The sequence below is a fragment of the Plecotus auritus genome, assembly GCF_963455305.1.
Source record: "Plecotus auritus genome assembly, chromosome: 5".
Lineage (NCBI taxonomy): Eukaryota > Metazoa > Chordata > Mammalia > Chiroptera > Vespertilionidae > Plecotus > Plecotus auritus.
The window spans coordinates 67,682,402-67,707,847 of record NC_137776.1 but is presented as its reverse complement, the minus strand read 5'-3'; the positions used below and the strand labels follow the sequence as shown (position 1 = coordinate 67,707,847).

The 25,446-nt window shown below is 42.0% G+C and overlaps 1 protein-coding gene across 2 annotated transcripts in view; it reads left to right on the top strand.

Annotated features, from left to right (window-relative positions):
- The window catches only part of LYPD6 (LY6/PLAUR domain containing 6), a 121,323-nt gene that overhangs the window by 24,638 nt on the left and 71,239 nt on the right, over positions 1 to 25,446 (top strand). The window lies entirely within an intron of this gene.

The window sequence follows — 25,446 nt, the reverse complement described above, 5'->3', positions numbered from 1 at the left end:
TCTAGTTACTTCTAGCATCACTTTTGTCTTCCTCTTGTATTCTGTTGGCCCCTTGGTCCTGTTCATCTCACTTTAGAAGCATGTCTGAAATTCATCTTTGTTTTCATTCCCTGCATTCCTTCCTTCACTTTTTTTTTTAAAAAATATATCTTATTGATTTTTTACAGAGAGGAAGGGAGAGGGATAGAGAGTCAGAAACATCGATGAGAGAGAAACATCGATCAGCTGCCTCCTGCACACCTCCCACTGGAGATGTGCCCGCAACCAAGGTACATGCCCTTGACCGGAATCGAACCTGGGACCCTTCAGTCTGCAGGCCGACGCTCTATCCACTGAGCCAAACCGGTCAGGGCCCTTCCTTCACTTTGTATTTTTTCCTTTTTCTCTAGACTATTGATGTAGCTTTTAAATTAGGGTCTGCCTTCTACAATCTTTTCTCTTCATTGTCTCTGGAGTTTTCTTTGTAAAACATATACTGAGTGTCCAGATTATTATGATCTCTGAACGCAAATAATCTGGCCACTCAGTGTATATCCTATATAATAAAAGGCTAATATGCAAATTGTCCCCTTGACCAGGAGTTCGACCAGCAGGCAGGCTAGCCAAACACCCATGTCCCCTCCCCCTGGCCAGGGTGGCCAGACCCCACCCATGCACGAATTCATGCACCGGGCCTCGAATATATATATATATATATATATATATATATATATATATATATGCACATATGCATGCACACACACACTGAGTGGCCAGATTATTATGCATTCAGAGATCATAATAATCTGGCCACTCAGTGTAAATCTGAATGACGGGTTCAGCAGCCTTCAGTGACTTTTCTTTCTGTAAAGTTCCTGTGCTGTAATGTGGCCCTTCATGGTACGGCCTTAATGTTCCTCTTCAATATTTTCTTATGTTTGTTTTCTCCTCCCTTTATCCCCCAGGCTCCAGTCACACCAGCCCATTCAATATTCCTAACTTTTCTATGTATTTTCCTTGGAATCCTTTATCGCCACAAGTTTAAGTATATATCATTGCCCAATTCTATGTACATATCACTTTATCATGAGGTCTTCTCTTCTCTTCTTGGTTGAGATAAACCTCTCTGTCCTCTGTTGCCCCAGAACACTTTGTTTATACTTCTCTAACAGCCCTGTGTTGTGTAGTCTGATGTGCACTAGCATTCATTTTCTTTTCTTTTTTTAATGTCTGCTTTACTTAATAGTCTGTCATCTCCTTGAGCTACAGAGTTGGATCAAATTCATTCTTGTATTCTTGGCACCTGTAATAGACTGAATAATGGTCCCTCAAAGGTGTCCACCCCTTAATCCCTGGAACCTGTCAATATTACCTTATATGGCAAATGGGATTAAGTTAAGTATAATGGGGTGATTATCCTGATTATCATGGTGGGCATAATCCTATATAATAAAACCCTAATATGCAAATTGACCAAACAGTGGAACGACCAGTCGCTATGACACGCACTGACCACCAGGGGGCAGACGCTCAATGCAGGAGCTGCCCCCAGCCCGCAGGCCCTGACCAGTGGCAGTGGTGTCTGCCAGTTGCCCCAAAGATTGGCCCTGATTGCTGGCCAGGCCTAGGGACCCTACCTGTGCACGAATTTCATGCACCGGGCCTCTAGTATAATTATAGGGCACTTATAAGAGGGAGGCAAAAGGATGAGGGACAGGGGATGTGATACGATGAGGCAAACGGGGGAAGAGAGGGAATAATCAACAGAAGCAGACATTGGAATGATGCTCTTTGAAGATGGAGGAAGGGTCCAAATGCCAAGGAATGCAGGTAGCCAGTAGAAGCTAGAAAAGTCAAGGAAATGGATTCTCTCTTAGAGCCTCTGGAAGGAATGCAGCTCTGCCAATGCTTGGTTTTAGCTCAGTAAGACCATTTCAGACTCTGACCTCCAGAACTGTGAGACCATAAGTTTTTGTCATTTTAAACTACTCAGTTTGTGGTAATTTGTTATAGCAACAATTGGAAACTAATACAGCACCTAACACACACCTGACAGGCAGAAGGACTCAGTCTATTTGCATCTTTAAAAAAAATGTTTTTATTGATTTTTAGGGAGAGGGATAGAGAGATAGAGATATCGATGAGAGAGGAATATTGATCAGCTGCCTCCAGCATGTCCCCTATCAGGGATAGAGCCCAGGCATATGCTTTGATCAAGAATCAAACTGGTGACCTCTTGGTTCATGGGTCGATGCTCAACCACTGAGCCACCCAGGCTGGGCTATTTGCATCTTATCTTGATTAAGCAGAGAATTGTTCCTGATCCTCAATCACTGGCTCTCCTAATGATGGTAGGTAACATTTATTGAACCTTTTGCTGTGTACCAGTCATTGGGCTCAGCACTTTATACATGATCCTTATAATCACTCTATGGTTAAGTGTTATTATTATCCCACTTGGCAGATGATACACAGAGTGTATTAATAATTTACCCAAATCAACACTACCCATAGTTGATGGCACTGGGACTTAAGGTGAGTGTGTGGCTTCTGGGTCTTGCTTCCACCACTTTATCTTTTCTAATCATGTACTTGTGTCACATATATAGAATTTATATATGCTATTCTAGGGTGATAATGGTGGAAAGAAACCTGGAAGAGCTAGCTTTGAGTATTGATATTTTCAATAATTAATTAGATTTGTAAATGTGGGTAAGTCAGCTAACTTAGATCTGGCTGTCCATCTTTGTCGAATATGTCTTTTTCTGTTTACCTTATGAGGTTAATGTGAGGATTGAGTCATAAATCATATGTGAATGTGCTTTGAGAAGGACCAGGAAATACACATATGCTATTTATCTCTATATATTTGGTTGTATGTGTGTCCACAGATTCCCCTGTACCAGGGTTACCTGGCTAGTTAGCTATGATGTCTGACTCATTTGGTAAGCAGATGCTTGATAGTACTTGGTAAATGCATTTGAAAAAAAAGCTCTTTGCTTCCTTGATTATCATTCTCACATTTTGGATCAATGATACTAAAAACCTGAGAGCTCACAATTTAGTCTTCTGCATAGAATTTCACTTAAAATTATTTTTATTGATTTCAGAGAGGAAGGGAGAGGGAGAGAGAAAGATAGAAACATCAATGATGAGAGAGAATCATTGATCGACTGCCTTCTGCATGCCCTACACTAGGGATGGAGCCTGCAACCTGGGTATGTGTCCTTACCGGGAATCGAACCAAGACCTCCTGGTTCATAGGTCAAAACTCAACCACTGAACCACGCCAGCCACACAGAGCTTCTTCTTCTTCTTTTTTTTTTCTTTTAAAGCTGAATCCTTCTGATTGCACTCCTGAGAGAATATTTGTATCTTATAACCCACAGGAAAGTAAGATTTATAGAAGACTTGCAGTGAATTCAGCAGCTTTTCAGTGGTTTGGGGAGAATAAGGGAACAATTAATCCCTAGAGAATGCTTGTCATTTGTGGTGGAGAATCATCCTAGCTGGTGATGAGCTGCAAATCATAAAGCGTCCTGACTCTAGAAGATTGTGAGTTTTAAAAGAAAGCCCGTAAAGTGAACTTATTCTCTTTTCCAGTGTGCTGTCTTAGCCTGCAACATTACCTGTTCCTTTAAGATGCTTTAATTGCTAATTGCTTGCCATTTGATTTTGAGATTAGTGGAGATCACCAGGATAGTGGAAGGCTAAGGACTGACCTGACCAGACCTGCACTGAGTGGCAGGGTCTCAACTTTTTGAAATATTAATGAGCTGCAGGGCAGCTGGTTTTGATCGAGATGACACCTGAGTTTTTACACCTTGTTTTGATTTATTGTTTCTTTTGTTTTCCTGTCAGGTATTCCTACCTGTAACACGGCATCTACAGAGTACAAGTGTTTTATGCAGGTTTGAAGCAACTCAAGCTATTATCTATGGTATATGGAGGATGCCCAAACATACTAGTAAAATCATACTGTGATAGGCGGCATCCTTATGTATACATTTTTGTTCTTCTCTTTGATATTTTCCTTGGGATGGGTTCATACCCATAGAATCATTCAACCAAGGGTATGAACTTAAAACAAAAACAAAATTAAAACTAAACTAAACAAAAATTTTTGATACATATTGACAGATTGCTTTCTCTAAAGACTATACTCTTTACATGCCCATCGGTAGTGTATGAGAATGCTGATCTCATTGCAACCTTGTGTGCTCCCTTATCCAATGCATATTTGTGGAGTTCTCCTAATCTCCCAGGGTCAGGCATTTTTTCAAAGGTGCAAAAATGGCCCAAGCTGAGCATCGACCTATGAACCAGGAGGTCATGGTTCGATTCCTGGTTGGAGCACATACCCAGGTTGCAGGCTCGATCCCCAGTGTGGGGCATGCAGGAGGCAGCTGATCAATGATTGTCTTTCATCATTGATGTTACTATCTCTCTCTTCCTCTATCTTCCTCTCTGAAATCAATAAAAATATACATATTTTTAAAAAGTGCAAAAGTACCCCCAGTGACTCCAGGACCACTGGTTTAGTTGATGGGAGAAAGATAAGTAATTTTTTAAATATATATTTTTATTGATTTTAGAGAGAGAGGAAGAGTGGGAGAGATATATAGATAAACATCTATCCATTGTTCCACTTATTTATGTCTTCATTAGTTGTTTCTTGTATGTGCCTTGACCAGGGATGGAACCTGCAACCTTGGTGCATAGGGGTGATGTTCTAACCCAGGGTTGGGCAAACTTTTTGACTCGAGGGCCACAATGGGTTCTTAAACTGGACCGGAGGGCCGGAACAAAAGCATGGATGGAGTGTTTGTGTGAACTAATATAAATTCAATGTAAAGGAGCGGAGGGGAGAGCAAGAGAACCCTCCGCTCTTTCGGCTCCGCGGGCAGGATAGAACAGCCGAACGGGCCGGATTCGGCCCTCGGGCCGTAGTTTGCCCACAGCTGCTCTAACCAATTAAGCTGCCTGGCCAGTGCCAATGTATTCTCTCATCACTTCTCCGTGGGCTGAATATCTCCTACTAACCCCTTAAAATAGGATGGATCACTCTCATTGGATCATTCCTATGTTGTTGGCTTTTGTGTGTGTGTGTGTGTGTGTGTGTGTGTGTGTTTTACATAGTACTTGCTATTCCTAACTAGCAGCCTCTTCACACTCAGTCAAACACCATCTTGAAGCAATAATTCACAGTAGTGTCAACTCTGGGCTTATCAATACAATTCTCTACTGTGCAAGCGCTCTCCAGCATTCAAATAATTCTGCTGGATGGTGTTGCCTTTCAACGGAACAGCGAAGTGTTGTATGAATATTATCTCATTTAACTGCAATAATCATGTGAATCTGACATTTTAATTCTTTTTACAGAAAAGGAAAAGAATTCAAATAATAAGTCACTTTTACTCAAGGTGGTACAACTAGTAATTGTTAGGATCTGACTCAACACAGGTCTTCTGACTTCAAGGTCAAAGTTTCTAATGCCATGTTACAACCTGCCTTTGGGATTTCTGTAGTTCTGCTCCTGTTTTAAATCACAAATGGATGTAGTGTCTAGATTTTATTAGGGTTATTTCATTTAGTGTCTGCAGGTTTTACCCTGCCCTCCTTATGCTCATTTTCTTCCCTATTTGCTCATCTAGAATTCTAGGCAGCTCGAGTGGTGTTCCTCAACTTTTTCCATTGTGTCCCTTCACCCAGAGAAAAAAAAAATTTTAATTTAATTTAAATTCTTCCTAATGAGAGAAATTAAATCTAAGGAATAAGATCCTGTTGAGTAGGATTGAGTTTTGGTTGGCCACAAACTATTGTAATGTGTATAGTTATTTGCCTCTTAACAATCAACTTTTATTTTCATGGAGGGCTCGAAAACGCTGTTAATGGGCAAACCAAGTTAGATAACCTTAATGCTGGTTGCCAGAGGAAGTTGTAGGACTTACAGATTGAGCTGGCATATACAGGGTGTCCAAAAAAGTGTATACAGACTTTGAATGATTAAAAGGCAGTATTTATTAAAATACATTTTATTTTCAGCTGTTAAAGTGTGTATACTGGTACATTTTTGGGGACACCCTGTATGTTTAGCCAGTGGGACAGGTATGAAACTGACATTACTCTTTAACTAGAGGCTATTTGGAAAGCTACAAACCAGCCAGAACTTAAAAGGAAGCGGTGCTTTAGGGAAAATTGCTAATTATTTAAAAATGCATTCTGCATGATCAAACCACCTGGAATTTCCAGCTTGCCTTTATTTTCCATATACATATATGTCATGTAGATTCTGTCTCCCCCTCCACCCACTGCCTGCTTTTTTATGAGTTCTATATGGGCTCTTGTCTCCTTGTTGTCACAGCTCCAGGCTGAACTTTTAGATTTATTAGTTTCAGATTTGTGGCAGATACATATGTTTCCAGTGATAATTTTAAAGAAATAAATGCTGTCATGTTCAAAAACACTGCATTGGTAGATAAGGGACGCCTAATGCTGGGCTTGACTGGCTGCCACCAACTCTGACATCCTCTGACCCTTGGCATGGAAAGAATGTAAATGAGTGGGAATCAAAGGCCCCAGGTAGCTTCTGTTTGTTTTTGCAAGAGAACCAGATCTGAGTGATTTGAGTGAATGCCAGATTTATAAACTGCAGAGCCAAAGAAAAGAACAAGGTTGGCAGGGAGGGGCCCAGGAATTGGGGGGAGGTGTACTTGCAGGGGAGTAGGCAGTGGTGGAAAAATGAGGCTCTCATTCATTTCTCTGGCTAAGATTTTTAAGATTAACATGCTAATTTCTTCAGTGAAGTCAAGCAAGATTTGAAGTAATTTATCAAGGCTCATAGAGCGCCTATTTATAGAAGTCAGAATAAAACCAAATGAACCACGAATGCTAACATGCATCTAGCAAATGTAGTAAGATTTAAAAGTTAAATAAACCAACGGGGCCTCCAGTTTTCTCCAGAGCCCCTTTACAAGTTTTAACCATGTTTCCTTTCCTTCCCCTTTCATTTTACACAATGTCTTGTATGGATTCTTTTAGCCTCAGCTTTTAGAATACTAAAATGATTTAAAATCTTGTGTTTAGAAGGTATTTCATTTTTAGTTAAACATTTAGTGGATGGTGGCTTTCTTATTTTAATCTTCTGAAAAATGGAAGATTTTTGTTTTCTGGGTAGCAAGGCTTTCAGTGGGGAGAAAGCAGATTGCATTAGTTATCTTTTGTTGCATAACGTTCTGCTCCAAGTGGGTGACTTAAACCTGCAGGTATTTATTATCTCACACCTTCTGTAGCTTGGATGGATTTTTGTTTCAGTCTCTTCCAAGGCTGCCATCAATTGTTAGCCAGGGCTGGGATCTCATGGGAAGGCTCAGCTGGGGTAGGACCCACTTCCCAGCACAGGTAGTTGTTAAATACTTCAGTTTTTGGACGGAGGTCCTCAGTTCCTAGCTGCTTTGGAGGCTGCCCTCAATTCTTTATTATGTGGGCCTCCCCAACTTTGCAACTTGCTTCATCCAATCCAGCAAGAGTTACAGTCAGCTATGAAGAGATCCCATCACCTTTGCCATCTTTTATTGGTTAGAAGCAAGTCACATGACCAGCCTACACTGAAAAGGGAGGAGTCAGCACAGGGCATTAATACCAGAAAGGGCCACTTGGAATCCTCTGCCAAAGAGATACAGGGCTCCATTCCCACCAGCCTTAGGGCCTTGTGTTCTTTGAGGAAAGGGACCTTGTCTTTTCTGAATTAAACTATTTCCAGAGCCTTTGCCAGTACTTTCTGCTGAACTGGGTTCTGCAGCCCTGAGCCAGCACTGCTGGGAGCATGACAAAGCCATTCTGAGAGTAAATACACAGAGAACCACCTCCTCCAGTTACCTCAAGCAAGAGAAAGCAAAAGCCTCAGCGCTCTATCAAAACAATGGTGGAAACATACCCTCACCTTTTCCTTTTCATTTTCAAAGCTGGAACAGAAGGAAAATAATGTATTCTGGGGTCAGGACAGTCTCACTTGTTTTCTCTCATTCGTTTCCTGCTGGACTCTCCAGGACAAGATATCCAGAAAGCCTGCTTTGAACGGCAGGCTCTATGAATAAAAATCCAAGAAAGGCATACTTTCTTCCCTGAAGGAACTTACAGACTTGTGGAAGAGACACAGATGGAAGTGGCTGATAATGAAATGGCATCAAAGGCCTGTGATAAAGTTATGCAAAGGGGACTGTGGGAACAGAGACGTAAGCCTAAAGTGTAGGTGAGTGAGCCTTAAGTGACATTCAAGGAAGGCTTCCTGGAAGTGGTGATACTGAGTTGAATTAGTTGAGTTAACCTTTGAAGAAATGTGAGCAGGTCCTGCAGAGAGGGTAGGCATCAGGTGTAAAGGCTCATGGGCAGGGGGAAGTTTGGGATCTTAGGAAACTGCAAGTTGTTTGATGTGGACAGAATTTCCAGGCCCACGGCAAGGTGGTGAAAGATGTGGCTGGCAAGGAGGCAGGACTCTAATCATCATCAGAGTTGTTGGGTACTGTTCCAAGGAATTTGGCCTTTACCTTGAAAGAACCAGGGGATATTTCAACCAGTTTTGTGTTTTAGAGAGGGGTGTTAAGAGATCAGAAGGCCAAGTAGGATGAAGTGATGGGGTCTCAAATACAATGAAGTCAGAATGGAGAGAAGATGATGCATTTAAGAAATCCTAAGGGTGCAGAATCATGAAGATGTGGAGACTGAATTGACTGTGGAGGGTGTGGCAGAGGGAGAAGTGAAGCTTGCCTCAGATGTCTGACTTAGGTGACCGGGTGGGTGGTGGGGTCATTCACCAGTCTACAAAGTATTGGAAAAGCAATACAGTTGAATTCAGGTTTGTAATTAGTAACTTTTAGGGACTTGTGAGACATCCAGGCAGAGATGAACAGTGTTCAAGGTGTACTGGTCAGTAGCTCTGAAAAGAGGTCTAATCCAGTGACTTAAATTTCAGAGTATTTCTGCCCAGAGGTGGCAGTTACAGCTGGGTGCTTGGGGGATACCAAGAGAGAATATACAGGCTCAGGAAAGAAAAGAGCTAGGGGTAAGATCCCATGATACATGCATTTAGGGGGAAGAGTAAACTGTAAGAGAGGAGGAGAAGGATGGGGTGTAGTAATCAACGTTCCTGTGGGTGCAGGCCACAGAAACCCACACAGCTGGCTCAAACAGGAAAATAAGTTCCTAGGGTTTATCAGAAGGCTGAGGAGTTATCCGAGGCACTCGAGACTCTGGATCTAGGGACCACAGGGTGACTATGAGCAGCAAGAATCTGTCATTCTCAGTGTCCTTTCTCAGCAAGGCTGTGTCTTCTTTGTATCCAAATGCCACCCCTTTCTGCTGCTCTGTGCAAGTGACACACCCCATAGCTCCTGAGTTTGAACCTCCCTCAATGACATCACCAATCTGATTGGTTGCCCCTCAACCCTTGGAGAGTTATTCTAGTTTTTCTGTCTTGAGCAAGTGCCCATGAGGCCTTGCAGTACCAATATGGCTAACAAAGGCCCTCTCCTGCCAGGGTCAGCCTCTAGAGAAAGAGGGCTGTGGAAAGAATCACACATACTGTCATCTGCCCCAAAGACAGCACAACTAGTAGAGACGGGTCAGGAGGGACAGACAAGGAGGGAGTTCCAAGGAGGAGGAAGTGGTCCATGGTGTTAGATGCCACTGACCTCACAGAGAAGTAGAGTTTAAGAAGAGTTGATGACTGAGTTGGCTAGTTATGTGAAAATAAAAGGAATCTTTCAGTTGGTTTTTATTTAGATTGGGAAGACATAGATATGCTTATCTGTAGAGGAAAAGGAAGAAAGCCATTTAGTTGGAATTGAAGGTGTTATTGTGGGATGAGTTCCTGAGGGTGTGGGAGGGGTTGCAGGGGGAGGGATGAGCCCAGAGGGGAATGGGGTCATCGCTCTCACCAAGATAGGAGGGAAAGAAGGTTACAATGTAGATCATTTGGATGGTGAGTAAAGAGGATGAGCAGTCAAGAAATTAAGTTCAGGTCCCTGTACCAGGAATGATTTATACTCTACAAAACCCCAGCTTCTTCTCTCACTTCTTAAATATATTGGATGTCTTTGCCAACAATAGTATTTGGTATTCCATACACTAGGGGATTGACATGGAGAGCTGCAGCCAGGACGGAGTATCTTTATAGGACTCCCCACTAGGACCCTGTGTCCCTGTCCAATGCTAATGCCTCCATGTTCCTAAGTAAGAGCATCCTGTGAAGAGCAAACACACAAAAAATGTGAGTGCAGCTAACAAAAATATGGATCAAGGGCTGGTTGCAATTGTACAGGTTAAGAAACTTGTCTTCTCCTATCTCTTCACCATGATCTTCCTCCTCACTGGGCTGACTCTTGGCTGCAAGGTTGGGATCCTATCTTAGGTGGGTTTATGGCAAGTTCCACAACAGTCATTGCTACAGAACATAGCTGAGGATGCCTGGCCCTACCTGGGGCTTGCACTCCCAACCATTGAGTTATTCACCAGAGGATCTGGAAGGTTTTCCCATGCATCTTAAGCCAGGCTAAATGAAATTTACTACCACATGGTTCAAGGGAAATTTAAATACAGAAAGGAAGAAAAAGTGGGATTTATGTCATATGTCAATCCATATTCTAAAGACATACCTATTTTTTCCTCTAGGTAGTACTCTGGCTTAGTTCATAAAAAAGGATGGGTGATGATGATTTACCCAAATTACTTTCTTATCCTCTGCTTCCCTCCACCCTCCTGACACTTCAGACTGCAAAGAAAGCAATTATTTTTCTCTTTTATGTTTAGGAAGCAAAACTGGTTGTGGGAATTCCTTCATGGGAGGAACAGTCACCAATGTTTTTTGAGTGTCTTCCATGTGTCAGGACTCATTCCATCAAAACTCATGCCTGCCACTTGGCTGGCATCAGCAGGTCTCACCAGCTGATAGGCTCAGCAGATGTCTAACTGGTGTCAAAGGGTGCAGAGCACAAGACCCTCCAGTAGAGGGATGCTTGGCAAGACATTACTTTTTCCAGACTTTGGCCAAGTCTCCAAGATACTCTCAGTCAATCCTAATTTTAGCTTTAGGATTTCTCTTCTTGATCCTAGGGAGGGGTATTGGACCATCAAGGAAACAAAAACAAGTCCCTGGGCCTTTTTTCTGTTCCTTCCCCCATCCCCTCACAAGCTTCAGATATTCCAAACCCTGGAGAGGTCTCTTTGCAGTTCAGCAAGAGGCATAATAAACTCTCAGGAGAGACTGATGCATTCCAGGGCCTTGGCTTCCCTGTGCTGTTTATTGGAATTGGCCCTTATTCTGGACAGAGGGACAAGACCTGGGACTGCACTTTGAAAGTAGGCTTTATTTGGCTTTAAGCTGCCCACCACAGCCCATCCTCCTTAATTCCTAATACTTGGAACACAACTCTCCCAGTAAGACCTTGAGCCTAATAAAGTCCCATTCATCTGTTTAGATTGTAACTGTACCCTTTGCTCACGTGTCACATTTTTATCACTTTGAAGTCTCTGTTTGAATGGAAAGAGTTCTTCCTTTGATTGAATTTGCCTAGCCGATTAGTTATCCAGACTGGCTCAAAGCCCAAGAGTAGAAGTAATAGTCCCTGTGTCATCCTAAGTACTGAGGGACAATTCATGGGGCCAGCTTAATCTGGAGTGCTACGAGGATTTCATTCTCACTTGTTAATTAACAAACTCTTTGGGGGAGTTGAGACCCTAGAGCTAACACCTGACTCCAGGTGACTTCAGGATGTTATTGTCTTAAAGCTAATTGAATCATTAATTTACAGGAGAATTTGAAGAGTTTAGTTAACAAATTTCATCTTTATTAACCAATTTATATGATGTTTAAGAATAGCCCAAACTAATCCATTGTAACAAAGGCCAGAATCATGGTCACCACTGCAGAGGGTGGGGACAGAACAGGGACCTGAGTTTTCTGGAGTGTTGGGAATGTTCTGTGTCTTGCTCTGGGTGGTAGTTACCCAGGGACATACATATGTAAACATTCATCAGAGAAAACAAATATTCGCATCTAGGAAGTATGCCATCATTCTCCAAGGTCACAGACTTTGTCATAGATCCTCCGTGCAAACCTTTGGAAGGTTGTAATATTGCGCAGAGTTAGTTACACAATCAGATTTGTTCTTTGAAGAGCTTCCTCTGCTTGTTGCTGGAGAAAGGGTGGGAAGGGACAAAAGTGAAAGCAGTGACAATGGTTTGAGACCACTGATGCAGTTCAGCAACAGACTGTGGGCTGTTGGATTAGGTGGTGGTGGGAGAGAGGAGACAGAGCTATGAGTGGGCTGCGAGAGAAGGAGGTGTTGAGGATGACTCCCAAGATTCAGGAGCAGTAGGATGGATGGAGGGCCATTGCCTGGAGATGAAGAATTCAACTGGAGACATGTTAAGTTTCAGATGCCTGCGAGACAGCGTTATAGATGACAAGTAGGTAATTAAATAAATGCCTCTGGAGTCAGAAAATAGGTCTGGGCTAAAGTTATAAATGTGAGCATTGCTGCTGTGGGATAACAATGGGAATGCATGAGATCACTTTGCAGACTGCGTAGAGTTGGAAGAAGAGATTCCAGGACTCTGCCCTGGGGAATTGCCACTTGTAGAGGTCAGGCAGGGGAGGAGTCAGGGCCAGAGGCTAAAAAGGTGAGGCAGAAGGATAGTAAGGAGACTGTGATGCAGTGTGTGGCATTTGAGGGAAGAGTGTGTTCAGAAGCTAAGGGAGGTCAACTGAATGATGTTGAAAGCCAAGTAAGTTGAGGATTGAAATTCTCATTTGGATTTAGTAGCATGGAGGCCATAGGTCCCCTGAGATGAATAGTTTATGTGGAGCTGGGTTGGTAGAAACCACACTAGAGTGAGGCAAAGATGGATTTTTCCCCCCTTGCAGCATATTTATTGCTTTAGCTGTATATTCAAAACATCAATCGTCTATGTAACATTTAATTGTGCAATAACAATTAAGTTGAAGTTTAATTCTACAGTGCATTGTAAAGGGGACTAATTGGGGCCCCAGTTTCTTAGTTGTTTTAGTCAAAGAAATTGAATTTAGAAAGTGCTATGGGAAGTTATTTTCAAGTCCATATGTTTACTCAGTAAGATTTTTAAAGAGATCATTTTCACGGTCCATTCCTGCCCCATGCAGAAATGAACTGCATGAGGCTTGATTCATATTGCTTTAAAGGGCAAAGTACTGAGTGAACTTTCATGGGAAATTTAGATTTTCTCCACCTGATATTGAAGCTAAGTATCCCCCTGGGCTATATGACCAGCATCTTTTCTTAAACTTATTTCAGAAGTCTTGGTAATGGAAAGACACCAGGGCAGTCACCGTTCATGCCGCATTATTTCAGAAGTCAAACATACTGTTTTGTTGACCTAAATGCATAGGTCGAAAAAGACAGGAGAAAAATTATGTCTTGGTCTTCAGCGTAAGGAGTGTTTTATGAGTATGACTAGAGGCCTGGTGCATGAAAATTAATGCATTGGAGCGGGGGTCCCTCAGCCCGGCCTTCCCCTTCTCACAGTCCAGGAGCCCTCAGGGGCATGAGGTGACCTGGCAATCAGGGGAAGGTGACGCCCCCATCACACCTCTGCGGCTGCCACTGCCGGCAGCACAAGCCTTGGCCAGCCCTGGTTACCTGAGCCTTGGGAAGCCCTGGGCAGCTGGGAAGCTGCCATCTGAGGCTTGCCTGTGCCTTGGGCTGGCCCTGGGTGGCTGGGCAGCCACCATCCAAGGCTTGCCTGCACTTCAGGCCCACTCTGGGTAGCTGGGGAGCTGAGGGGACTGGGCGCCGCCATCTTGTGGCTGTGGGCACCGCCATCTTTGAGGGCAGGGCAGTCAATTAGCATATTCCATCCTTATTGGCTGTGGGTGCCGCCATCTTTGCAATGGCGTGAGGGTCAAATAGCATATTCCCTCTTTATTAGATAGGATGTGTTGTATTGCTTTGGTCAATAACTTTGACAAGTACAGGGTAGAAGTGACTCTAATATCTTTGTGAGTCATGGTGACTTGGACCTGTGTGCTCCACAATCCTGGGAATGGTGGCAATGATTTGAACATTACCTTGAGCCCAAGAAGTAGTGGATGCCCATGGGATATTAAATGTTGAATAATATTACACTGAATGGAAAATATGTCCCTGACAATCTCCTTTCTCTTGCTTTTTTTAAAAAAATATATTTTATTGATATTCTACAGAGAGGAAGGAGGAGGGACAGAGAGCTAGAAACATCGATGAGAGAGAAACATCGATCAGCTGCCTCCTGCACACCTCCCACTGGGGATGTGCCGCAACCAAGGCACACGCCCTTGACTGGAATCGAACCCGGGACCCTTCAGTCCGCACGCCGATGCTCTATCCACTGAGCCAAACCGGTTTCGGCACTCTCTTGCTTTTCTTTCTGAGTCTCAGGCTCTTAAGAGAAATGACCTGTATTAAATTTCACATTATTCAACTGCTGAGAATTGCAAAGTCAAATTTATAGTGAGGTTCTTTATATACTATATATACTGTATAAAGTACTGGTGTTGAGGGGGAAAGAGTTAACATCCAGCTTAATGGGAAGGTGGCTTTCACTAGATGTGATTAATATTTTTAGGACAAATTTGATTTTACAGCATAGTCATATTTACAAAGTATTATATGTAACATATATTACACTATATATTTTTTATTTTTTGCATGTAAGAAAATGTGCTGCGATGAAAGAAGGCACCTCATTTCCACTATTTGCACACTTAATTAGTTTTGGCACTGTGCCAAGGTTTCAAGGGAGGTTGGTGTCCACCTTGGTCCAGGTGAACTTGAGTCTTCAAGGGTATTGGGAAACTTAGGGGTGCTTCCATGACCCATCAGAAGAGCTATTTCACACACCTCCTGGTTTGCTTTAGATTAGAATCACAAGGCCTTTGCACATCCTTCTTAATTGTGGATGGAGTTTTTGTGGATTCATTTTGGCAGTGGCCTAAACAAGACTTGCCTTGATTTGTTGAGGATTTTTCATCAGCATGAACGAGCCCTACAAGTAAGTACCCATGTGTGGCACTGTGAATTTTAACATACAGATAGCATCAAACCAAATTATTCTGGGATTTGGAGAGACTGAGACATGAAGCTGTTTGGATGCACATATAGGGGTGAGTGGGGAGAAACTTGAGTGAGAAGTTTCTTTTCTTCTGAAGGTAAGTTGATGAGAATGATGTCTCCTGCTTTTTGATTACCTGCTAAAGATGGGATCCTGCTCCCTGTCTTGGCGTGATAAAAGTAAAGCCCAGGAAATTCATGTGTTCTTGGACCCTGGGGTTGCAATGATCTCAGGCAAGATTTAGAAAGTACCTTTTCCTAAACAGAATCAGGAAAGTGGAGTTCTGCTCTTGCTATTTGCACACTCTTCTTTCCCTGCCCCTTCCATCATGCTTTCTTTTTTTTTTTTTTTTAATATATTTTATTGATTTTTTTTTTACAGAGAGGAAGGGAAAGTGATAGAGAGTTAGAAACATCGATGAGAGAGAAACATTGATCAGCTGCCTCCTGCACACTCCCTACTGGGGATGTGCCCGCAACCAAGGTACATGCCCTTGACGAGAATCGAACCTGGGACCCTTGAGTCCACAGGCCGATGCTCTATCCACTGAGCCAAACCAGTTAGGGCCCATCATGCTTTCTTAAGGCCCATTGCTATAACTGGTGCCAAGACAGTAGAAATTCCTTCCTAAGTGCCTTGAAGGGACCATTTTGTTATTATTATTGCTATTGTTGTTCTTTAGTATTGCAGAGAGGCAAGGAGTTTGACAGATCGAGTTGGGGGGACTCCAACAAGAGAGTGTAGCTGGGATGGAGGGGAGCCCTAGGACTGAGATGTGAAAGAGTTATACAGGATATTACTAAAGAGAACAATGTCATAAATATGCAAAGCATATGGAATTGGGCATCTAGTTCCAGAAACGCTACCACTGCAAAATTACAACTGCAGTATTTTCTCAGCACATAAGCCAAGTGTTATTTTAGCCGGAGCGAAGGCAGCTGAACTGGAGATAGTGGACACACCTAAACAAACGTGGCTCAGGATAGAGCTGCAAAAACACAAAAGGGCTGCATGCCGGCATGGAAACCACCGCGGGGCTGAAACAACAGAAGCTGGAGTCCAGTAGTGTCTGCCTGAAATGTGTGGTGTGCTCTGGGTCTGTTTTGGAGACCCTGGGAAAACAGCCCTGCAGATAAACTCTTCAGATTCCCAATCTAAAACGGGTACAAAAGAAACATCTCTCTCTAACTTGGCAATATGGAAGTGCATTCTGCCTGTTGACTCAAATTATGCAATCTATTTGTGTGCCCCGAAGTTCATCTGAATACTGTTAAAATAAATAGGTAGCGGTCCCTCACCCACCACACCGACCTGGCACTTTTTTCTTCATTGCTTAGTAGGTGGGGCCCTTCTAATCTGGAAAACCCACTGGAGGGATGGTTAAGAGTACAGGCTGGAACCAGATATATCTGAATCCCCATATGAAAAATGCTGCTAATAATAACTACTTGGCAGAGTTGTTATGATAATTAAATGCAATTAATTGTATTATTTAAATGTAATGCAAAAATGTGTTCTCATTAGATGCCATGTATCTGTAAAAGATCTAATAATAATACATTGCCAGGTGCTCACCATGTTCTCCTCCCCTTCCCCCGACTGTCCTGCTGGCATTCTGTGCAATATCTCATTTGGGATAAGCAACTTAATCCAAGATCACACAGCTCACAGGAAGCAGAAGTGAGATCTGAAATCCTTAGAAATGACAGCAGAGCCCCTGTGTAACTGTTGCTACTGCCCCTCACTTGGAACCTGGGATGTGATAGGTGCAGTTCTGACTAACTCCATTTAATTAATACAGAACAGTACAAAGTTGCCTGCTCTCTCTGGGTTCTGTACAGATTGTCCACAGTGCAGTCCCCCAACACTGGGCCTTCCTGTCTCCTTTGTCCCTCTGGTGCCAGGAGGGACAAAGTAGATACCTTTCTTTTCTTCCTTTTTTGGGAAACATGCCGAATAATGTGGTCTCTTGGGTGAGTTGGCAGGTTTTGGTGCAAGGAGACCATGCAGGAGTCTGCCTGCTTTGCTTAATGATGTGAGAAAACAGTCCTTGCTGAACAGGTCCCAGGTGGCGGGGGACATCGTGACAGGAGCTGCTGAATCAGATTGGGAGGGGTACAGCCGGAGACCAGAGCTCTCCTCCCAGATGCGTGCTCTGACCTGGCGATGGCTCAGTGACTCTCACAGGCCCCGTGATAATGTACGTGTAGAAAGGCAAAGCCAGGGAAACTATGTGGGGGCCCCTCTGATCCTTTCAGTCTTGTATCATCATCTTTGTTCACTGGCTTTCTCATTGTTCTTGCCCTGGAGCCTCCCTCAGCCTCTACATTCATTCATCACACAGGCACCAAGTGTCTCCCATGCACCACACCTCAGGGCCTTACCCTGGGAATCCAGCAAACACAGTTCATCAACATTTTGCCTCTTTTTATTATGTATCTTTCTGGAGCTAGTGATGCCTAGTTTTACCTGTTCTCAGGAATGACTCTCCTAGCTATAGCTAATTCATAGTAAGAGTCAATGGAGTTTACATGATCAAATGTTTAATAATAGTATTTGTCCTGTCACTTCAATTAAGTTCTCTTGTTTTTAAGTGGTAAATTTAGCAGCAATATTTTAACTTATTGTAATATTCATTAATTTATTAACAAATATTTTAAGGTATAATATGGTTCCTGTTATCTGCAAGGTATAATATGATTCCTGCTTTTGATAAGTGTTTGTTTTTTTGCACAGATTTTAAGTGAGAGTTTGCAGAAGTTACAAGGGAAGTCTTACACTCAGCAATTTACCTTGCATTTAATGAGCCTTATTTCTTCCCCTCCAATGACATAGCCTCTTAGGTCACACTGCAGTTGCCGCATGAAACCTCCTCTGACAGCCGTGCAGTTGCCGTCTCTATCACCCAAGCCCACTCTTTCTATTTCCAGGGCGTTTCTCGCCCACCTTTACAGTGTGTTTTGTCTTGCAATGTATGTCTTACTGCCCCACCCAGGAATCTCGTGCCTACATCTTTGTTTTCTCCACAGTGTTTTGCCAAGTATCTTGCAGAGAATATAAATACTCAAAAAGTACTGACTGCATGATTAACTGAATTTTGTAAGAGAGTCATCCTATTTGAGGATACTGAGTATTAGCAAACATTTTAATGGTCATCTTGGTCCAGTTGAAGACGGTATTCATTCACTAGATTGACAGAAACCTGCTCTCCAAGGGACTCTTGGGCATTTTATGAACCAGTTTGGGTTGGTTGAGCAACCAGGAGGGTGTGTCTGTGTGGTAGAGGGGCTCCCTCAACTTGGGGCATAAGAGACATCATCAGAGAGTCAATTCAGGCCACAGCCGGTTTAGTACCAGATGAGCAGCTGTAAATTGGGAGCCAGTGGGAACTGAAGGACTTGCGCCCAAGAACAGGAGGAAAGTAGCTAAAGCAGAGCCTGTCAGCCACCACCCAGACCTATGCATCAGCATCTGCCTCTGGCCTTTTGTTCAAAACTGGAAGACCATTGGGAGCCCGATCCTTACAAACCACTCACCTTAAATGTTTAATGGTAAAATGATGGGAATAAAACGTATCTTACCAAAGGATGCTTGGTGGAGTGGAATAGGCCTCCATTTAATAATTAGTATTTGAAAAAAAATTCTGCATCACCCTTCTATCAGGTTCAACCAAAATCAGCAGCAGGGGAATTGATTCTCATTGATTCTCCTGCCTGGTGCAGCTCATGGTGCTTCAGGTCTGTCTTCCATTTCAGGAGCGGCCCGGAGCAGGAGCCCTGCACTGAGCTCAGCTGTGCTCCAGGCCAGCTCTGTTCCTTTAGATCTGAGGTGTGTCGTGGCCCTTTTGGGGTCAGTTGTGTTTTAGAAAAAGGGACGCTGTCTTCTTACCTACTTCAAAGTAAGGGGTGACTAGATCTCTGAGATCCTTTATGACTAATTCCATAATTAATTCATTATAATTTATTAATGAGTTACTATAATTTAATTCATTAGTTCAACAAATATTTATCAAGCATAACCTACTAAGTGCCAGGAATGCAAGCAGGGAGCAGCAGACAGAACCCCACCCTTGGGAAGCTTACCTCTGTGGGATCGGGGGAGATAGACAGGAAGCAAAATAAATGATAATGTGTAGTAGGTGAAAAGTAAGTACTGTACAGAATTACTTAGAAATAAAGCAGAGCAGGCGGATGGGGAGAGATTTGCTGTTTTCCATAAGGTCAGGGAAGGCTTTACCAGAAAGGTGGCTTTGAACAAAAACTTGATAGAAGTGAGGAAGCAAACCATATGGGTCTCAGAAAAGAGCATTCCTGACAGAGGAAGGAGCAAGTACAAATGCCCGAGGCAGGAGCTTGTCACATTTGAGAAATAGCAAACAGTGGACAGAAAGATCATGGGGGCTGCATTGTATGGTGTGGTGGAGGCCTTTGTAAGCTCTCTGGATTTTATTCTGAGTGAGAAAGAGAGACACAGGAGTGTTATAAGCAGAGGAAAGCCATTAATTGATACGTCTTTAAAAAGAATCACTGCCTGCTGTGCTGAGAAGAGACTGTAGAGGGGCAAAGTGTGGAAGCAGGGAGACCAGGTGGGAGGGTATTACAGTAGTCTAATTAAGAGGTGATGGGGCAGTGGAGTGGTGAGAAGAGGTTGGAATATGTTTTAACTATTTGCGAATGGGTAAAGTATATTTTTGAGACCAAGAGTGGAGTCAAGGATACTCCAAGCATTTTGACCTGAAAGACTGGAGAGGTGGAGAATTGATTAACAGAGGTAGGGTACCCTGACGCTTGGAGACAGCTCAGTAGTTCTGTGTTGGACCTTTTAAGTTTTCTATGTGCATTAGAACTTCACAAGGAAATGATGAGTAGACAGTTGGATCAGATGTGTGTAGCTCAGTGGAGAGAGCTAGGCTGAAAACACACATAGATGGTATTTAAAACCAAACTGGAAGAGATCAGCAAAGGATGGATGAGGATTAGGAAAGAGAAGAGGCCTAGGGACTGACCTTTGGGACTCTGAATATCATGAGTATGAGCATGAGGAGGAAACAGCAAAGGAAAGGCAAAAACACCAACCATCGGAAAAGAAAGAAAAGCAGAACAGAGAGGTGTCCCAGCTCCAAGTAAAGAAAAGCTTATGAAGATGACGTGATGAGTTATGTCAGATCCTGGGAGTTGATCAAGATGACGGCTGAGAATTGGCCATTGCATTCAGCAGCCTGGAGGTCATAGGTGGCCTCCATGAGAATTGTTTTGGTGGAATAATGGAGAAAATGCTTGTTTGGAGTTTAAAACAAAGTGGAACTGCAGACAAGTATAAATGACTCTTGAAGAATTTTTGGTGCAAAATGAAGATAAATAGGGGAACTAGAGTCAAGAGGACTCTTGGGTTATTGTTGTTTTTGTTTCTAGTTTTAGATGGCTGAAACAGCAGTATCTTTTCTGCTGGTACTGAACTGATAGAGAGCAAAAATGAGTGATACTGAGAGGAGAATTGTTTGCATGTTATGCAGGTGGGAAAAGAGGACCTGCAGGAGAGGTTGTCCTGTTTTATTCACATGGACATTCCATCCCTGTAGCAGAAGGAAGGCCAAGTGGACATAGATTCTGGCAGGTGGGTAGAGATGGTAGTGAGAGCATGTGGAAGTTGTTTTTTGATTTCTTCTAATTTCTCAGAAAACTGAGAGAACAGGTCTCCAACAGACAGTGACACTAGTGTAGAGAATGGCAGATGCTTGAGGAAGTAGAACATTGAAGAGAAAAAAGATATAACGTTGTCATTCAGGAGAACAGGACCATGAATGGACTGATGTCTAATGTTGTGGATGAATTTCTAATCCTGGTGGTGGGTGTTATTATCAGTATTAACGTATATTTGTCAGTACTGTTCTATTTACCAAGTGTTTTCTCATATGCTGATTATCCCAACAACACAATGGGGGGTGGCCAAGTTGGATGTTCTAAAATCACACAATTTGGCCCTGGCCGGTATTGCTCAGCTGGTTGGAGTGCCTTCCCATACACCAGAAGGTGGTGGGTTTGATCCTGGTCAGGCATATACCCAGGTTGCAAGTTCGATCCTTGGTTGGGGTGCATGTGGAAGGCAAGCAAATGTTTTTTCTTACATGAATGTTTCTCTTTCTCTCTCTCTCTCTGTCTCTCTGTTTCTTTGTCTCTCTCTCTCTAAAAATCAATAAAAAATTAAATCACCGTTTGAAGTCAAAGTGTGGGATTCAAATCTAGGTCTTCTGAATGGCAGTCTAGAATTCTTTTCTTCTATTACGCTTCTCTTTTTATTTTATTTTTTTAAAATATATTTTATTGATACTTCACAGAGAGGAAGGGAGAGGGATAGAGAGTTAGAAACATCGATGAGAGAGAAACATCGAGCAGCTGCCTCCTGTACACCTCCTACTGGGGATGTGCCCGCAACCAAGGTACATGCCCTTGACTGGAATCGAACCTGGGACCCTTGAGTCCACAGGCCGACGTTCTATCCACTGAGCCAAACCGGCTAGGGCTAAGCTTCTCTTTTTAAATGAGTGGTAATTAGTGATGATTTTCAGGTATGACAGTACTTCACCAAATCTCTATTTATTTTTTGATGTTTTATTGCTCTGAATAGTACTGGAGAGAAAAGATCAGATTAAATATTCTTTGTCCATAACTAGTTTCATCATCTTCAATCCTAGTCCAATGTGCAGCAAGTTTAATGGTGAGAAAATTCTTGCAGAACTTAAAAATTAAATTGACTTAACTTAATAGGAAAAACATAGTTTTGCTAATGGAATTCTGGCTGCTTTCCAGGTCATAAATACATCTTAAAAATACTTTTGTTAACATGGCGAAGTTATAATTTCCTTAAGTGCAATGTATTATTATAAATAGGAAAGAGGTATGAAAGTATTCGTTTTACTCTGTAGTTGTATCTCATAAGATACTAATTGTGCCATGTGCATAAGAAATATTAGGATAAAATATCTCTTATTTTCCTTTAAGTATGATTAGAATTTCTAAGGTAGAATTGATTATTTTCCTATTGTTATTTGTTATATTATTTCTTATTGTTATACACAATTCCTGGAATTCTGTTCCTATTCTACTTATTAGAAGTTGGTTTAATAAATTTCAACTGTTACATCTCCTTCTCAAAATGCTGACTCTTACACTAACTCTTCAACATACACTACCTTCTGGATATTTGCTTATTTCTTTTTACCCACTTTTACCAGTAGACCCAATTCTGCGACCCTAAATCACTTTTATGACACTCACATTGACATCAGTCAGCATCTCATTTTGGTGTTACTGACTATATCATGAATCACTGGAGTTTCTAAATCTTCCAATAGTTTGATTCTGATCTTGTATAAGATTTAGTTAGTGTCAGAACAACTTAACTATGCACAAAATTTGGTCAGACATAAAAACTTAAAAATTGAAGTAATTTATGAATGTCTATGGAAGAGTAGTAAGTACTCAAGTTGATAGCATGTTTTAATAATGTTACTTCATTAATTTAAGAAAAAGCTATGAAAATATTGTGGACTAATCTCCCTCTGGAATTCTTTAAGATAGATGAGGTTTTCTTATATTCTTAAAACTTTACACATGGTTTTTCCTGGTACATATGGCAATAACTAGAGAATTGCTGGTGATCTTTTAAAATATTCCCGAAGGAAAATGGTGAGAATAGATAACTCTGAATATCAATATCTGTTTTATAAAGACAATGTGACAATGGGTGCTCTTATGATTTATTGTGGTAAAACATATATAACGTAAAATTGACCATTTTAAACTGTACAATTCAATAGCATTCATTATTTCCACAGTGCTGTCAAATCATCACTACTATTCTACTTCTGAAACTTCCCCATTATTCCAAGCCCAATAAGTGCTTTGTAAATTACATGAAAATATTACGTTTTCTGTATCAGATGACTCATCTTGAATAATGCCTCAGGGTTTAGGAGGTCAATAAATGTGTTTAAGGTAAGAAACTATCCGATATGGGTGTTTATCTGATAGCATGCTCATTTGTCACTAGGCTGAACTCAGCCACATCTTTGGTCTCATTAATTATTGTTACAGTTCAGTTTTTCAGGTAAGGTGATTGCTTTCATGAGCCTTCCCTTAGCCGTTTTATCAATGTACTACAAAATGAAACTTGACATGTTAGTTTAACATCAGAGAGACTTGAGATTATATATGTTGCCTCATGTGCAGTCCAAAGATTAAAGTAAGTTCAGTCTAAAAAGATCCCAAAGAACAGATGACTAGAGGAAGAAGTATAAGGAAACTAGATTGAGAGAAGCATTTGTCTTGCTCAGTCAGTATGGGTCATGGTCTTCCATGAACTATGTCAGTACCATAGAAAGAAACCTTTTTGGTAAAAATACAATAAACAGAATATACATGGAGCCAATTTACAACTTTTCATTTTAAAGCATTGATGCATTTGTTTTTAGATAACAGTGGTGATGATTTCCTAGTGGATGACATAGGCCAGTAAGTAATACAACTGTTTCCACATGAAGGTGTGCTTACTATGACCTACACTTCTTTCTCCAACTATAAAACATATATTCATCCTTAAGTATCTAAACTGTCATTTCTTTTCCGAAGCCTTCCCCAACTCCCATAGACAGTCATTGAATCTTCCTTCATGGTCCAATAGTACTCTTCAAAAAATCCATACTGTAGTAAGCATCACATTAAATGCTCATTTTCTCCATACTGCAAGTTTCTCAAGTGTGAGGGCTGTCTCCTATTCCTACTTGTGTTACCACCACTGTTCCTAGCACACAGTAGAAACCCATTAAATATTTGTTGACTGACTGAATGCAGGTGCTACTCAATCTAAGCATTCATAGTGAGGTTTTCATTTTCTGACAGCATCTCAATTGTACGATGTTCATATTTTATTTACTAAGGAAACAGGCAAAATATATAGGGTCCGGTTTTATGTGTTGAGGTGGAGAGACATTTCCACTTGCGATATACTGGTAAATGGAAGACCAAGTATTCTGATCACCAAGTCCTAGACATTTGCCTGTGACTTAGAAAACTCAGCATGGCATCCGTTATAGAAATTCTTGAACGACCGTGTTGGTTTGTCATGAGAATTGAGAAAGCACTTCTAAGGGATGTGTCTCCTTTATGTCCTCTCTGGTAGGTATGGAATCATCATTATCTGCTTTGTTCTTGTGGAAAGGCCCGGCACTGGTCCGCGTCTTGGGCACTGGTCAGGGCAACATTCCCCTTGACGTGGAGCTTCCCACAGTTGGGTGCTGGTGTTGGTGTTGCATCTGGCACCACAGAGGAAATAGCCCAAAGGGAATAGCCTGTCTCAAGATATCACCATGGTTGTCTGTGACTAGACCATGAGATGTCTTTCACTCCCCACGGGGCTCTGTCCAGATGCAAATACTGCATCCCTCTACCTTCAAGTGGCTTCAGGGAACCTATTCATTCATTTTCTCTCCTTCCCCCTTGCTTCACTTTGGGTCCCTCCTTCTCCCTGAAGGGGGAGCTCATGAAGTTCTAGGAGGCAGAGTGTGACTAAGTGAGGTTGGCTATTCATAGGTGCCTCATGTTATTCACTGTGCATAAACTCAGCTAACCAACCTCACAGGCCCTCTCTGCAACTTTCAGAGCAAGACACATCTGAAAGGCACACTTCTTCTGCTAAGCCCCCAAGAGGACAAACTCAGGAAGGACATTCTGAATTTATCGGAGTTTAACAGTATTAACCAGAAATAAGCCCTAGTTTGCAAAAGAAACTGGCAATTTGGATAACCAGCAACAGAGTCCTAATATTGGTCACATCTGCTTAGGGCTACCTTGGTGAGCTTCCTGTTAAGAATTCAAGGACTTAAACTGGTCTTTTCAGCCAGGAAATTGGGGCGATTTATTTTCTTATACTGAAATGACCAGTGAATTCAGTGAAAGCAACTGCACTGCTTTTGTATAGATACGGAATTTTTTCTTTCCCCACGATTACTAAAGATAGAAGTCAAGCCTTCATTGTTTGTGCTCTTTACAAAACAGAAGAACTATGGGGAAGTGGGAAGGAGAGGGGGTTGATTTTTCTTTGGCACTAAAAAGAAATTGTACATTTGTCTTTACGTATACAGAGCGAGAGCACGAGCAAGAGAGAGAACATGAGAACTACTTGCTTTGGAGGCTGGGGTGGGGTGGGGACTTCCTTTGGACCGTTAAGGCAGCACTTGGTTCTAGAACATTGGCCACTGTTCCCAAAGCCTCTATTCCCCAGGCACAACTAAATAAATACATCTTGGCAACACATCAAGAATTTCCCCCCAAACATGTAATTAACTAT